Consider the following 14,886-nt stretch of genomic DNA (forward strand, 5'->3'; position numbering starts at 1 on the left):
GCTCAAAAGTAGCATATTTACAATCAATAACTTCCAGCAGAATCAAGCTGCATTTTCTCTCTCTGTTTGCAGCTATGCAACAAAACTGTTTTCACTTCTCACTCAGCTCACAGCATTCCAAGCTGCTTTCGTCACGTCCTGGCTTACTTCCCCTGAACGCCCCTCCTCTCAGGCTTGAGACACAGAAGGTTAACCCTTCACTACACCCAACATGAACCAAGGAGGTCTGCAAGAAGTAATAAAGGTCAACCTCCAGACCGTTATGGGTTCCCAGCCACCATAAACCAGGTTTGTGTAACTGAGCCAGAAAACTTTGAAGAAGTGCAAGAGTTACCTACTCTAGAGAAAGAGGCGTGGTTAAAGGCAATGTAGGCAGAGTATAACTCTCTGCTAAACAACAATGTGTTTGTACCTGCAGAATTGCCTGAAGGTAAAAAGCCCATAAGCTGTAAGTGGGTTTTTAAAGTGAAAAAGCTGGCTGATGGTAGTTGTCAGAGGAAAGCCAGGTTGGTTGCAAGGGGCTTTACACAAAGGAAAATGATACATTATGATGAAGTGTTTGCCCCAACAGCAAAGGCTGAAACAGTAAAATCAGTTTTAGCAATGGCAAGTCTGAGAGGGTTAAAAGCTAATCATTTTGATGTTGCCTCAGCATATTTAAATGCTCCTATTGACGCCGAGGTGTATTTACAGCAAATACCAGGTTATGAGCTGGAAAAAGACAGCATGGTGTTAAAACTGCAAAGGGCACTATACGGTTTACACCAAAGTGCTCGTCTATGGCATGAATGCATAGACACAACTTTGAAAAAGATGGGATTCAAACAAAGCCTGGCTGATTCCTGTTTATATTCAGCAATGGTGCAAGGAAGTGTTTGTTATTTACTTTTGTATGTTGATGATATCTGTCTAATAACAACTGCACAAAAGCAAGTGTCTTGGTTTATAAACAGCCTAGGTAACAAATACAAACTGAAGTATTTGGGAGAGATTCAGAATTACTTAGGAGTAGAGGTTCAGAGAAATGAAGAGGGCGTCTACTCTCTGAGTCAGAAGGAAAAAATCGAAAGGTTACTGAAGACATATGGAATGGAGAGGGCAAATGAGGTTGACACTCCCATAACTACCCAGTACAAAAATGAACCAGAAGGACAAAAATGTGAGAATGCAACAGCATTTCATTCTCTGCTGGGTTGTCTGTTATATTTAAGTTGTTGGACAAGACCTGACATAACATTGGCAGTGTGCATGCTAAGCCAAAGAAGTGCAGACCCGGCTCAGAGAGATTGGGTAGCACTTAAAAGAATCCTAAGGTATCTGAAAGGCACAAAAGATTACAAACTGGTGCTGGATACAGGATATGATCAGCAAGTGTATGCATACGCTGATGCCAGCTGGGGGGACAGAGAAAATGGAAAGTCTACCACTGGCTATGCCATATATATTGGAAATGCCCTGGTTCAGTGGAAATCCCAGAAACAAACATTTGTTGCCACAAGTACTTGTGAAGCAAAGTACTCAGCCATAAGCGAATGTGTGTCACAAATAGAGTGGTTTGCTTGTCTAACAAAGGAACTTGGAATACCTTCTGAAATGCCAATCACTGTGCTAAGTGACAACATGGCTGCACAACAGCTTGCTAACCAACAGCGCAAGAGTAAACATATAGCTATAAGATACGGAAATGTGAAAAATGCTTTGGAAAGAAATGTGTTAAAGGTACAGCACTGTAACACAATATGTAATGTGGCGGATTTGTATACAAAATGTTTGGATGCTCCTAAATTTCGAGACTTAAGAGAATTATTAATAATAATAATAATAATAATAATAATAAATTTTATTTATATCCCGCCCTCCCCAGCCAAAGCCAGGCTCAGGGCGGCTAACAACAAACAAATAATCAAACAATCAAATAATCCAACATTCTAAAACATTTCATTATAAAAATTAATTAAAATCAAATTAATGGCAACCGTTAAGCAAAGTTCTGTGCAGGTTGCCAGAGGTGGGAGTCAGGCTGGGCCCTGACCAAAGGCCTGGTGGAACAACTCTGTCTTGCAGGCCTTGCGGAAAGATGTCAGGTCCCGCAGGGCCCTAGTCTCTTGTGACAGAGCGTTCCACCAGATTGGAGCCGCAGCCGAGAAAGCCCTGGCTCTAGTTGAGGCCAGCCTAACCTCTCTGAGGCCTGGGACCTTCAGGATGTTTTTATTTGCAGACCGTAGGTTCCTCTGTGGGGCATACCAGGAGAGGCGGTCCCGTAGGTACGAGGGTCCTAGGCCGTATAGGGCTTTAAAGGTTAAAACCAGCACCTTAAACCTGATCCTGTACTCCACCGGGAGCCAGTGCAGCTGGTATAGTACCGGATGAATGTGATCTCGCAGCGAAGACCCCATAAGGAGTCTCGCCGCGGCATTCTGCACCCGCTGGAGTTTCTGGGTCAGTCTCAAGGGCAGCCCCACGTAGAGCGAGTTACAATAATCCAGTCTGGAGGTGACCGTCGCGTGGATCACAGTGGCTAGGTCAGGGCGAGAGAGATAAGGGGCCAACTGCTTAGCTTGGCGGAGATGAAAAAATGCCGCCTTTGTTATAGCTGTAATCTGCGCCTCCATAGAGAGGGAGGTATCGAAGATTACACCCAAACTCTTAACGGATGGTGCTGGCACTAATTGCACCCCCGCAAGAGATGGGAGTTGCCCCCCCAATCCCATATCGTCCCGTCCCAGCCAGAGGACCTCCGTCTTCGAAGGATTTAACTTCAACCGGCTCCCACGTAACCATCCAGCCACAGCTTCCAAACATCTGGTCAGTGTGTCTGGGGCCGAGTCAGGATGGCCATCCATCAACAGATAGAGTTGGGTGTCATCAGCATACTGATGGCAACCCAGCCCAAAACTCCGGACAAGCTGGGCGAGGGGGCGCATAAAGATGTTAAAAAGCATCGGGGAGAGTATCGCACCCTGAGGCACTCCACACACCAAGGAGTGGCGGGATGACAATTCCCCCCCAAGCGCCACCCTCTGTCCCCGACCGGAGAGAAACGAGCGCAGCCATTGAAGGACTGTGCCCTGGATCCCCACGTCGGCAAGGCGGTGGACCAGGAGTTCGTGATCAACCATGTCGAAGGCTGCTGACAGGTCTAGAAGAATCAGCAGCCCCGACCCGCCTCGATCCAGCTGCCTGCGGAGATCATCTGTTAGGGCGACCAGAGCCGTCTCGGTCCCATGACCAGCGCGGAAGCCAGACTGGAATGGATCCAGAGCCGATGTTTCATCCAGAAACCTACCAAGCTCAAGGTCTCAAGCCTTTGACTTAAGGAGGAGTGTTGGGATTCGCAGGATGATGAGTAAGTCTGCAGGCTTCAACAGGCTGATGCAATACTCTGTGAAGTGTGTCACGGCTAAAATGGCCGCTGTTTCTTTAATGCGAATAAAGCTGGGTCAGCATGAATCAGCGGCTTGCAGCAGGTTATATATATATATAGTGAGAAATGTTAGTTTGGTGCTGAGGCTGGTGTTTGGGTTTGTTGGTGCTGGTGTGTATTCTTATTCAGTCGTGTTTTGCACAAGGACTTTTAAGAATAAAACTCTGCAAGGATATTCTCGTGGACTCTTTTTGTGCCGACAAGGAGACTGAGGAGATAAAGGGAGGTCAGAACCCTTTCCTTCTTTTTTTTTTGCTTTTTACAAACACTGACAGGTTATGGGCCCAGTGTTTCTGAGCATGTGCAGAGTGCAAAACGACTGACACCATCTCAGCAGGGAGCTGGTGAGTCCTGGTGGTGTATGGAGCCAGTGGCTGTGCGTTGGAGCAGTTGGTGGCAAGCTGTAACTGTCTGCAACGATGCTGGAGCGGCTAGGATCTGAGGATCAGGAAAGCACTCAGCGTCGGCTACTGGAACAGTTTGAACTGCTAGAGGACCACAGTAGGCGACTCACAGAGCGGCTGCACCAGTTGCAGAGCCAGGCGGGACCTGAGGGTCAACAGAGGCAGCAGCTAGAAGCCGGTGAGTGCCAGCCAGGACCATCCAGTCGGACTCTAAAGAGAGAGTCAGGAGAGATTGCTGAAGGCCCCACAGAAGGGGCTCAGCAAGCACCAGCAGAGATGGCAGATTTCCAGTCTCCCCAAGTTGTAAATATTGGGGGAGGCATCCCTTTTGAACTTCTCTCAGAAAACAACTGGCTGAGTTGGTCAATTAAAATGCAGCAGTTGTTAAGGAGAGATGGACTATGGGACTGTGTTGAAACTGAGGTTTTGAGACGGGACTCTGCTGAGAAAAAAGGGCTAGATGAAAGGGCCCGTGCCCCAATTATGCTGTGTTTGAGCAACTCTCAGTTATTGCATGTAGCAAATGCCAGCACAGCGTTTGAGTGCTGGAATTTATTAAGGGCAATGCATGTCAGAGAAACTGCTGGAACTATATATATATATATATATATATATATATTAAATGATATTTATTAAAGTTTCAAAAAAAAAAAAATACAAAAAATACAGAATACAGAAAGAAAAAGAATGAAGTTTTTTTAAAAAAAATATAACCAAAGAAGTAAAAAATAAAAGAAAACATACCAAATAAAACAATTAAAAGGACATTAAATTTCCATAACCTATCTTCCTTATACTTATTTTCCCGGACCTCCTCATACCTCCCTTTTTTGTATTCCAGTTCAAGTTGTTGATTCAGCAAATCCTTACCATTGAAATTACCCAGTTGCAAACCTTTTTTCATATCTCTTAAAGCATTACAGCTAAAAAAAACCCCTTAGTTTCTATCCAACATCCTTCTAAGATTCCTTAATTTTACAATATTTCTGTAAATAGTCTTTAAATTTCTTCCAGTCTTCTTTCACCGTCTCTTCTCTCTGGTCTCGGATTCTGCCAGTCACTGCTGGAACTATAATTTCTCTGACCAGAAAGCTGTTCAGGACTGTTATGAAAGAAGGTGAGAGTTTGGCAACTCATCTTCAAACGCTGAAATCTCTGTTTCTTCAACTACAACAGAGAGGTAAGCGTTATGATGAGACTGACCAAACCTACATTATCCTTTCAAGTTTGCCTGAAAGCTGGTTGCCTCTGATTAACAGCATGGAGAGTATGCGTCCCCGAGATCTGACCCTTGAGTATGTGGTTGGAAGATTGACCGAAGAAGCAGAAAGAAGGTCAGATAGACAGGCTGAACTCCAAGAGCAGAGGAGTTACAGTCGAGGGGGCCAGCAGCAGAATCTGCCAATGGAGCAACGCCAAGGTTTAGACTTGGCAATGGCAGTGAGGAGGTGCTATAGATGCAACCAACCCGGGCATCTCCAACGTCAATGCAGGGCAAGACTTCCAGGAGACGACATGGAGCAGAGACAGCAATCAATGCAGAACCGTAAGCAGAAGGGGTTCTCTTCAGGGAAGAAGAACACACGTTCTGCTCAGTTTGTGTCTGCATTTTCTCGAGAGGAGAGAAAGATACCTCGAGGAACATGGTTGCTGGACTCTGGCAGCAGCAGGATTATCTGCAATAGTCGGGAGGACTTTAAGACCCTGGAGAAGCCAGCCGATGGAAAAGACTCAATCTATCTTGCTGATGGTCGTAGAAGCAAGATTGATGGCCAGGGAACATGTTTCCTGCAGTGCTTGAACACTACTCTACCAGAGATTCTGTTTGTCAGCAGTTTGGACTATTATTTACTGTCTGTAAGCTGTTTGATTAATGCAGGGTATAGTGTTAAGTTCACACAGGATGGTTGTCTGATAAAGAATGGAACTCAGGTATGTGGCCATGCAAAGTTGGAAAATGGGTTATATGTAATGCAGGACAAGCCTGTTAAAGCAGCCCAGGTGGTTCAGGATAATTTGCCAGTTCATAAGGGGTGTATACATGAACTGCACAGAAAACTGGGTCACGCCAATTTCCGTGTGCTTTCAGAGATGCAAAAGGTGTGCAAGAACCTAAAAGTAAATAGCTGTAACTGTTTCCTAGATTGCAATGTATGTAAAATGGCCAAATCTAAGAGGAAGCCTGTGGCTTCTAAAAGTGACAGAGTATCTAAAGAGGTTTTAGAACTTGTCCATTGTGACGTGATAGGCCCTTTTCCACAAAAGACTGAAGGGGGCGCCAGATATGCTTTTCTGGTAATAGATGACAAATCACGTTTTAGTTGGTTGTTTTTGTTAAAGCAGAAATCTGAGTGTTTCCCCACATTCAGAGAATGGGTTGCCCAAGCTGAAAAGCTCTTCGCTCGCCCTGTTGTGCAGTTGCAAACAGATAGGGGCGGAGAATTTCTGAACAAACAATTTGGGGCATGGTTGCGACGTAAGGGGATCACTCATTGCTTGACTAACCCTTATAGCCCTGCTGAAAATGGTCTGTGTGAAAGACGTGGGGCTGTAATACAGTCAGTAAAGGACTGCCTGCTAGTGGATGCAGGATTGGGTCACAACCATAGACTGTGGGGCGAGGCTTTTCTGACAGCAAACTTTTTGATTAATAGAACCTGGTCAAGCTCTATAAAAGATATTCCTTATCGTGTGTTGTTTGGGAAAGAACCAGAGTGGAAAATGCTCCAGAACTGGGGTTCTTGGGCACATGTAAATATCCCCAAAGCTCAGCACCAGAAAGGGGGCGCTAGAGCGCAGAAACTGCGCTTTGTGGGATATCAGTCCTATGGGAAAGGGTGACGTTTCAATTTACACCCAGGACGCGTGGTTCTGTCACGAAGCGCAGACTTTGCTGACCAGGACAGATGGACTGCGATCCATGCCAACCCAGATTGCCTACTGCCTCTGCAAGTAAGAGAAGAGGCTTCTTCTCAGCCATTGGCAACACAGGAGCAGGATGAGGAGGAGGCACAGATTTCCCCAAAAGATGTGGCAATAGATAATACTTCTTCTCTAGCGGAAGAGGAAGAAGAGCCAGAGATAAGGGGGGAAGAAGAAGTAATTGTGCCTAGGCGCTCCAAACGTTCAAACAAGGGTGTACCTCCTCAGCGTTTGACCCTAGGAGGAGTGAGAGTATGCAATGTGAGTTGTGTGGAACCACAAAGTTATAATGAAGTCTTAGACTTACCCCCTGGAGAACGTGCTTTGTGGCAACAAGCCATGAAAGAAGAAATTGACTCTTTTAAACATAACCAAGTCTTTGAGGTCATAATGCCGCCACCTAGTGGCAGAGTGGTGTCATGCAAGTGGTTTTACAAATGGAAAACCCTTGCATCTGGGGAACCACGTTTTCGAGCCAGATTAGTAGCCAGAGGTTCACTCAGATTAAAGGGGAGAGTTATGATGAAGTGTTTTCTCCCACTGTAAAGAGTGAAACTTTTCGTTTAATGCTTTCCATTGCTGCTGTAAGACAATTATCAGTGCACCATTTTGATGTTGATGCTGCATATCTGCATGCAAATTTAGACCATGAAGTGTTAATGAGACAACCCCCTGGGTTTGAAGAGGAGAATGGTGCAGTCTGGCGTTTGAAAAAAGCTGTTTACGGTCTCAAAGTGGAAGGTGTTGGAACCAGTGTTTAAATGAAGCTCTTGTAAAACTTGGTTTTAAAAGGAGTGTGGCTGATCCATGCCTGTACACCAAGGGGACAGGCAAGAAATACCTAATGCTCTTAGTCTTTGTTGATGATTTGCTTGTAGCAGGGAGTTCCACAGATGAGATCCAGAAGCTCACAAGTCAACTGGAAAAGAGGTTTAAGCTTAAAGCCTTAGGGCCTGTAAGCAATTACTTGGGAGTAGAAGTAAGACAGGAAGCTAATGGAAGCTTCCTATTGAGTCAGAAAGAGAAAATTCTTCATTTGATAGAGCAGTTCGGCATGGAAAACTGCAAGCCAGTTCAGACTCCCATGACACCAGATTTCCCAAAGACAGTGTGTGATGATTAATTTGATCAGCCTGAGTTGTATCACTCAAAAATAGGATCACTGTTGTATTTAAGCCAGTGGTCAAGGCCAGACATTGCATGTGCTACAAATGTTCTGAGCCAACGTGTATCTAAACCCAGTACTGCCGATTGGTGTGCTTTGAAAAGGCTTATCAGATATCTAAAGGGGACATTAAATGTATGTTTAAAGATATCTATTACACAAGATGAAAAACTAGAAGTATTTGTTGATGCGGACTGGGGAAGCTGTGTAGCTACTAGAAAATCTACAAGTGGAATGGTTATGATGTTTGCCAATGCCATAATTGGATGGAGGTCAAAGAAACAAGGATTTGTTGCAACCTCATCCTGTGAGGCAGAATATGGGAGCCTATCACTAGCATGCAACGAAATCTTGTGGTTTATACAGATACTAAAAGATCTAGATTGTAAAGTAGATTTGCCTATCCAAGTGTATGAAGATAGTCAATCGTGTATTGCATTAGCGGGCTCGGAAATAATGAAATCCGCATCAAAACATATTGCTATCCGTCATGCGAATGTGAGAGATTGTGTACAGAATGGGGTGATCAAACTGGAGTATTGTTAATCACAAGATAATATTGCTGATTTGTTTACCAAGCCTTTGCCAGCAACATGCCATAATGAATTAATGACAAAACTGGGTTTATGTATATAATGTATGTATGTATCGTTTCTGTTGGGGTTTTTCGCATTTAAGAAACAGAAGGGGTGTCACGGCTAAAATGGCCGCTGTTTCTTTAATGCGAATAAAGCTGGGTCAGCATGACTCAGCGGCTTGCAGCAGGTTGTATATATAAAGTGAGAAATGTTAGTTTGGTGCTGAGGCTGGTGTTTGGGTTGGTTGGTGCTGGTGTGTATTCTTATTCAGTCGTGTTTTGCACAAGGACTTTTAAGAATAAAACTCTGCAAGGATATTCTCGTGGACTCTTTTTGTGCTGACAAGGAGACTGAGGAGATAAAGGGAGGTCAGAACCCTTTCCTTCTTTTTTTTTGCTTTTTACAAACACTGACAAAGTGCTGGGTCAGAGTGATTCAGCAGGAATGTGATTAATGTGATTGGCTATCACCTGTTTTAAAAGGAAAGCCTGTTCACCAGTAGTTGTGGTTGTGGTGGTTGTGCTGTTGTTGTGGTGGATGTGCTGTGGTATGGTGATGCTGTGGTGGAGAGTATTCGTTTGCCTTAAGGAGCAGGTACTCTGTATGGACTGTTTTTTTTAAATACCTGTATATAGCTCACATTAAAAAGACTGCACTGGAAAAACCTGGGACTCTGAGCGTTTCTGCTAAAAGCGCCGCGAGGAATTTGGTATTCCTTAGAGCATACGGTATTCCTTAGAGCGGCTCAGAAGAACCCAAGTGTTCACAACCATTGTTTGTCTGTCCATAGCAAAGCGGCTCTCTGACACTCGCCACTAGAAGACGAGGGGAATGATTTCACTCTCCCATTGCCCCAAATCATGAGAAGGGTAGTAGGAATGCTACTGTGGAAAGCAGGCAGGATACAATTCTCAGCCCTTGTGCCAGCTCTCTTGGTGATGGGCTTCTCTCCATTGTGGCATTCCTCGACCTCACATTATGCACCTCAGGGCTGGATTGTTCTGCATGCTATCCAGGATGGATCTCATCCCTTCCTAACGCATGGGTGATACTCTGCTTCAGGAGGACCTCTTCCAGACCCCGGGCACGCAGGACGAGCTGCAGGAGAGAATTGAGTGCCTGGACACCAGCATTCCCGAGACGATCCGTATCCACTTTGGGGGACATTGTTGGGGAGTAGGGCTGCTTGGTGGTTTTATTTCGCTCTTGGCTGGAGTGGACCTCACTTTTATATACCTGGTGGCTTAGGTTCCTAGGCCACCCCATCCTTAAGGCTCTGGGACACAGTAAAATGAAATGCCCACAGTAAAGTCCAGTCATGCATCCAAAAGCTTCACAGCTTTAACCCCCATTTGAAAACATCAGCCTGGCTAGATAGAGCAGAGGTGGGGAACCTTGACAGGCCCGCAGGCCCCACATCTAGCATCATACGTGGTGTCAGGTGTGGAGACAGGTAAAGACATGGCTGCAAAGGAGCTTGAATTCAATTGTTCAATTGTTCTTTGGCAAGCAGGGTTTGTTGATCGCACTTTTGGAGTTGACCACTAGTATTTGTTGTTTGGATTGAAACTATGCCTGCAGAAGGACATTTCCTCGGCAGATCAGCTTTGCAGGCAGCTTCGTCAAGAGGGGAGGTGTGGGATAATTACAGTGGGATGGCTCAGCTGGTAGAGCGTGACACTCTTAATCTCAGGGCTGCGGGTTCAAGGTCCACCTTGCGCCAAAAGGGGGAACTTGCAAGGTGGGGCCCGATGTAAAAGGACCAAGCTTCTTGCTTTGGACCAGCCTGGGAAGGAGGCAGGCTGCAGGTAACAAGACAGAACACTTTCCTTGCCAGGCTGTCAATAGCTGGCAGTGACCACTCGGTGGCCGAAGCTCTGCTCATCTTCCTGGAGGCAGTGCCAGAACCAGTCCTTTGCTATGAACTGTATCCACACTGCCTTGAGTGCTCACATGACAGCCACCTCTGTCGCCAGGTCGGCCCCAGAGCCCCATCTCTTCCTGGCTGGTCTGTGGTGTGTACAGAAGCATAGAATCAGAAGGGATTTCCAAAGTCATCTAGTCCAAATGTTGCCGCGAGTAACAGGAAATCCACTAAAACATCCCTGAAAGCCAGTAAACCGGCACACTGGCAGGAGGGCTAGTCTGGTCTGGGAAGCCTTGTTAACTGCAGAGGTTGCTGATGTCTCCTTTGATAACCATCCCTCTCGGTTGTGGAGGGGGGTGGGGTGCGCACATGTTGCCTTTTTGCTTTCTGACCAGGACTTGTAACAATAGCCCACCTGTTTCAGTGAACCTCGCTTGAATTTCCAACCCAGGAAGCGGCCATATACTGGGCCATCTAGCTCAGTATTGTCGAAATTGACAAGCAGTGGCTCTCCAGGATTTCAGACAAGGGATGTTCCCTACCCTCCTGGGAGATGCTGGGGGTGGAGCCTGAGACTTTCTGCATGAAAAGCAGAGCAATGGCCCTTCCCCCAAGATATCTCAGTTGGTAGAGCATAAGACTCTTCATCTCAGTGTCCTGAGTTCAAGCCCCACCTTAGGCATTGCAGGGGGTTCGATTAGTTAACCCTCGTGGTCCCTTCCGACTCTACAGTTGTATTATTCCCCAAAGTTTCCAGCAGAGTTCTAGTCCGGTTACCATTTTAAACATTCTTTTTTTTATGCCAGGTCTAAACCTGCAAACATAACAAGTACACCGTGCTAGTGATCCATGCCCCTCCTCTAGCAAAGCTCTGCACTGAAACTCCAAACCGCCCCTCCCTGTCTTGCCGGTGGTCTGCCAGTTGCCGCGGTCGCACCAGAACGTGTTCTGCTTCGTGGTGGCTTTCCTGCGGGAGCTGCTGAAATACTCTGAGAGCAGCAACGTCAGTGGCAACATGCTAGGTAAGGCCTGCCTGTCCTGGCTGGGAGCTGGCCTTCCTCCTGCTCCCGCCTCCTCTCATGCAAATGTTTTCGCTTCCCTGCAGCCACCCTCTTCGCCAGCCTCCTGCTACGGCCTCTGCCCAACCTTCTGCCGAGTGCCATCGGCTTCCTCCTGGGCTTCCTGCTGGGGGCGGATGACTACGAAAGGTGCCAAGCGTGACTGGAGACGAAGTGGGGAGGGAAGAGGCAAGGCCCAGCCTCTGTTCTCTGGTGCCTGCCCTTCCCCTTGTGCCATCTTGCCATGTGCCAGCTCCCTTCCCTGTGCTTCGCCCTTTCCACCTTTTCCTCTTGACTCCTGACACGGTTGCACACTTGGCTTTCCACATGGTTCCAGGGCATTGGCAGCAGGTTCAGGGTGCTTGGGGAGGGACCCTGTTGGAGGACAGTCATTCCCCTGCCCATCCTACTACCACCACTGCTGCTCTCAGTCCCTGCGCAGTAGTCCACGCTCTCCTCTTCTGCTGCAGCTGAGCATGTGCTACTCTTGGTGGGTACCAGGCATAAGGATTCCTGGCCTGTCCTGGGATTGCAGGACCTCTTTCTCTGTCCCCCCAGCCTTGATGCTCATCAAGAAGGGGCAGGGCAGCCACTGTGGCCCACGTACGCCTTAGCCTGCTCTCTATTGTTCAGCTATCTCTCCCCATTCTGCCAAGTAGAGCTCTAGGGTGTTCATTCTTCATGAAACACTAAGCACTGCCTAAAGGGACCAGGGAGGAGGGGGGCGCAGGCTGGGCAGCAGGAGGGGAGCTGAGGCAGTGGGTACAGCTGGGTTGGGTTGGGCTCCCCACCCGACCCCAAGTTCTGCAACTTTGTCTTTCTGCTTTTCTGTCTTGGGTTCCTGTACTTGGTGCACACACACTCTTAATTTATTGGGAAACGGTTGTTTCAAAATGAAAGATCTGTTGTGCAGAGATTGTTCTGGTGTTTGGAGGGGAGCTACACTTGCCTTTGCTGGTTTCTCCACTGCTCTGAAGCTCAGCCAGACTTTCCAAATGTAGCCGCCTTGGGCCCTCGCAGCACACATGAGGGAGAGGCTGTGGAGAGGGGGTGCTGCATGGGGCATCAGGTCGTGCAGATACCATGGAATCTGACTTCGCTCTTCACAACAAGGCTTGCAGGTGCAGAAAGAGGGCTACATTGCTTCCCCAAGGTGTTTCTCAATTGCTCTCCTTCCTCATACTGCTTGCAGCTTGCAAGTTTCAGCCCAGCAGCAGCTGGCTGCGAATTATTGCATAGACTCTTGAGGGGAGGTCTGCCCTCCCCTCTCCCCATTAAGCTTTGTCTCCAGGGCTCAGTGGTAGGAGGGAGAGCAGAGGAAGAAAAAGAACTGGGCTTGGCTTGAGGGGGTTATGAGAGCATATGTGCACCTGGTGCCAAGGGATAAGGCTGCAGAACTGAGCAGAGCACACTTAAGAGCAGGAGGAGCTGAGCCCTGCTCCCGCCGCCACCACCACCAACAGCAACTCCTAGATGTCCACTTGTTCTTCTCAAGGGAGTCCCCAAAATGACCAAAGGAGACTGGAGCTCTGAGAGCAGCTATGGAGACTGCAGAGTCTGGATGGGAGCTCTTTTATTATTTATTTTCATTTGAAGTGGGATGGAGTGGAGGCTAGATGGATCACTTTGAGGGGGGGGAAGGAGGCGGAGAGCAGTGGAACGGGATTGGGAACTTCCCCCTTCCCCACTGAAATAATCCAACTGGGCACCCTAGGAATTGGCAGGGCCAACCTGCACATGAGGCGTTGCGAGGCCATTGGCTCAAGGGGGGGCAGATCAAGGTCCATAGAGCACCATGCTTGCAGCCATGCCACTGTTGTGACCACGGTCAGGCCCTTGTGAGGGTTTCGCCAACACAACCTGCTCCTCTCCAGCCTCCTTTCCTAAAGGAGAAGCAGAGGCAGGGCTCAGGGTGTTTCTGCCTCAAGCAAAAACATCCTCAGCTGGTCCTGGCAGTGGACATTAGAAATTGCTTTCGATAGGGAAAAGAGTGGAATGAAGGAAAGTGGGGGGAGGGGAGTGTGTTAAAGGAAAAGGGAGGAGTTTTCCAAACTAAAATTGGGGTTGAAGACAGAGCTCAATTGAGTCACAAAAGGGGCTTCTGCCCGCCCAGTGGAATTTCCAGCTCCCCACATCCCAGCGTCTTAAAACACAAGAAGAGCTTGGGGAGTCAATTTTGTGCATAAGGTAGATATTTGGCATGGTCTGTCCTTGATGTGAAAAGAGGATCCTTTCAATATTTACTTTGGTGAACTACAGCTCCCACAACAACAACTCTGAAGGTGACGCAGATGTTCAGAGCGGGGTGCTGATAATGCCAAGGTCATAAGTTTGATCCCTGTATAGGCCAACTGCATTATTCCTGCATTGGAGGGGATGGAACTAGATCAGTGGTTCCTAATTGGCTGATTACTGAGGACCCCTTATTTTTCAAAAGCCAAGCCGCAGACCCCCTACTTTTGAAAAATTTGATAGCTCTATGGTAGTTACCTCTGCAAAGCAATTTTTTGAACAAAATGTGGGGTAATAAGCAAAGGATTATAGGCATACTAAAAACAAGAAGACCGCCCATAAAATGTATGCTATTGCCATGCCAAAATGAGAGAAAATTAGTTGGAGGGAGGCAAGGGATGGGGCCATGGACCCCTGATTGAGAATAACGGAACTAGATGGTCCTCGGTGTCCCTTCCAACTCCACAATTCTATGATCCTGTGTCTTAAACACAAATCTTGAGGAATAGTGTGTGTGTGTGGGTTTCTGTTTGAACTTTCCCAGCCTTTGCTTTATTCTGATTTGCGCTTGCGTCCCTACTCCCCACGTGTAGAATTGCTATACATTTGGATTTTCCTGGACATTCAAGCGTTTCCCGCATGGACACTTGTTTCCAACGGCCAAATCCCGGCAATTCCGGGCGGATGGCAACCCTACCCACTTGTGCCAGATTGGCTGGCATACATTACAAGCATCTAGTCACATCCCGGGGCTAGCCGACCTGACAGGAAGAGTCCGCGACCAGGAGGAGGAGGAGTACCAGGAAGAATGGACAAAATTCAAAGATTATTTAGCTAAATATGTCAAGATAACCTAATTGGAAAATCTTGCAAATATGAGATAGGCTTAGGATTTAAATATGTAAGGATAGGAATTAAGATGTTTCAAGCTAGATTAGAAAGAATGAAAGATGTGAAGTGATCAAGTTAAATTTTTTTTTGAGAAGATTGATTTTGGAAAACTGTTAAAATGAAATACAATGAAATTCAACCAGGGGGATTTGAGGAAGTCACTTAACAATGTTATCAAGATTGGTTTAATTACAATTAGGATGTATGTTTGATTGTTTGTCTTAAAAATTTTTTGGAAAATTAATTTAAAAAACTGAAAAAAACCACCATAGATTATCCAGAATCCCAAGCAGCGACATTGTGAAACTTTCATAGGAATAAAAGGTAGGGGGGAAGGAGGCACAA

General features: G+C 46.8%; 1 protein-coding gene and 1 pseudogene across 2 annotated transcripts in view; one reads left to right on the plus strand and one right to left on the minus strand.

Annotated features, from left to right (window-relative positions):
* The window catches only part of LOC308467634 (inositol polyphosphate 5-phosphatase OCRL-like), a 56,316-nt pseudogene extending 44,735 nt beyond the window's left edge, over positions 1-11,581 (plus strand). Inside the window, exons 10-13 of the transcript in view lie at positions 9,556-9,640; positions 10,342-10,469; positions 11,271-11,382; positions 11,466-11,581. The product of the transcript in view is annotated as an inositol polyphosphate 5-phosphatase OCRL-like (transcript). The remainder of the gene's footprint in view (positions 1-9,555; positions 9,641-10,341; positions 10,470-11,270; positions 11,383-11,465) is intronic.
* Positions 1-14,886, minus strand: part of LOC308467778 (uncharacterized protein) — a 624,927-nt gene that overhangs the window by 287,379 nt on the left and 322,662 nt on the right. The gene's annotated exons all lie outside the window — the stretch shown is intronic.

This window comes from Podarcis pityusensis (assembly GCF_964106645.2).
Source record: "Podarcis pityusensis genome assembly, chromosome: W".
NCBI classification, from domain to species: Eukaryota; Metazoa; Chordata; class Lepidosauria; order Squamata; family Lacertidae; genus Podarcis; species Podarcis pityusensis.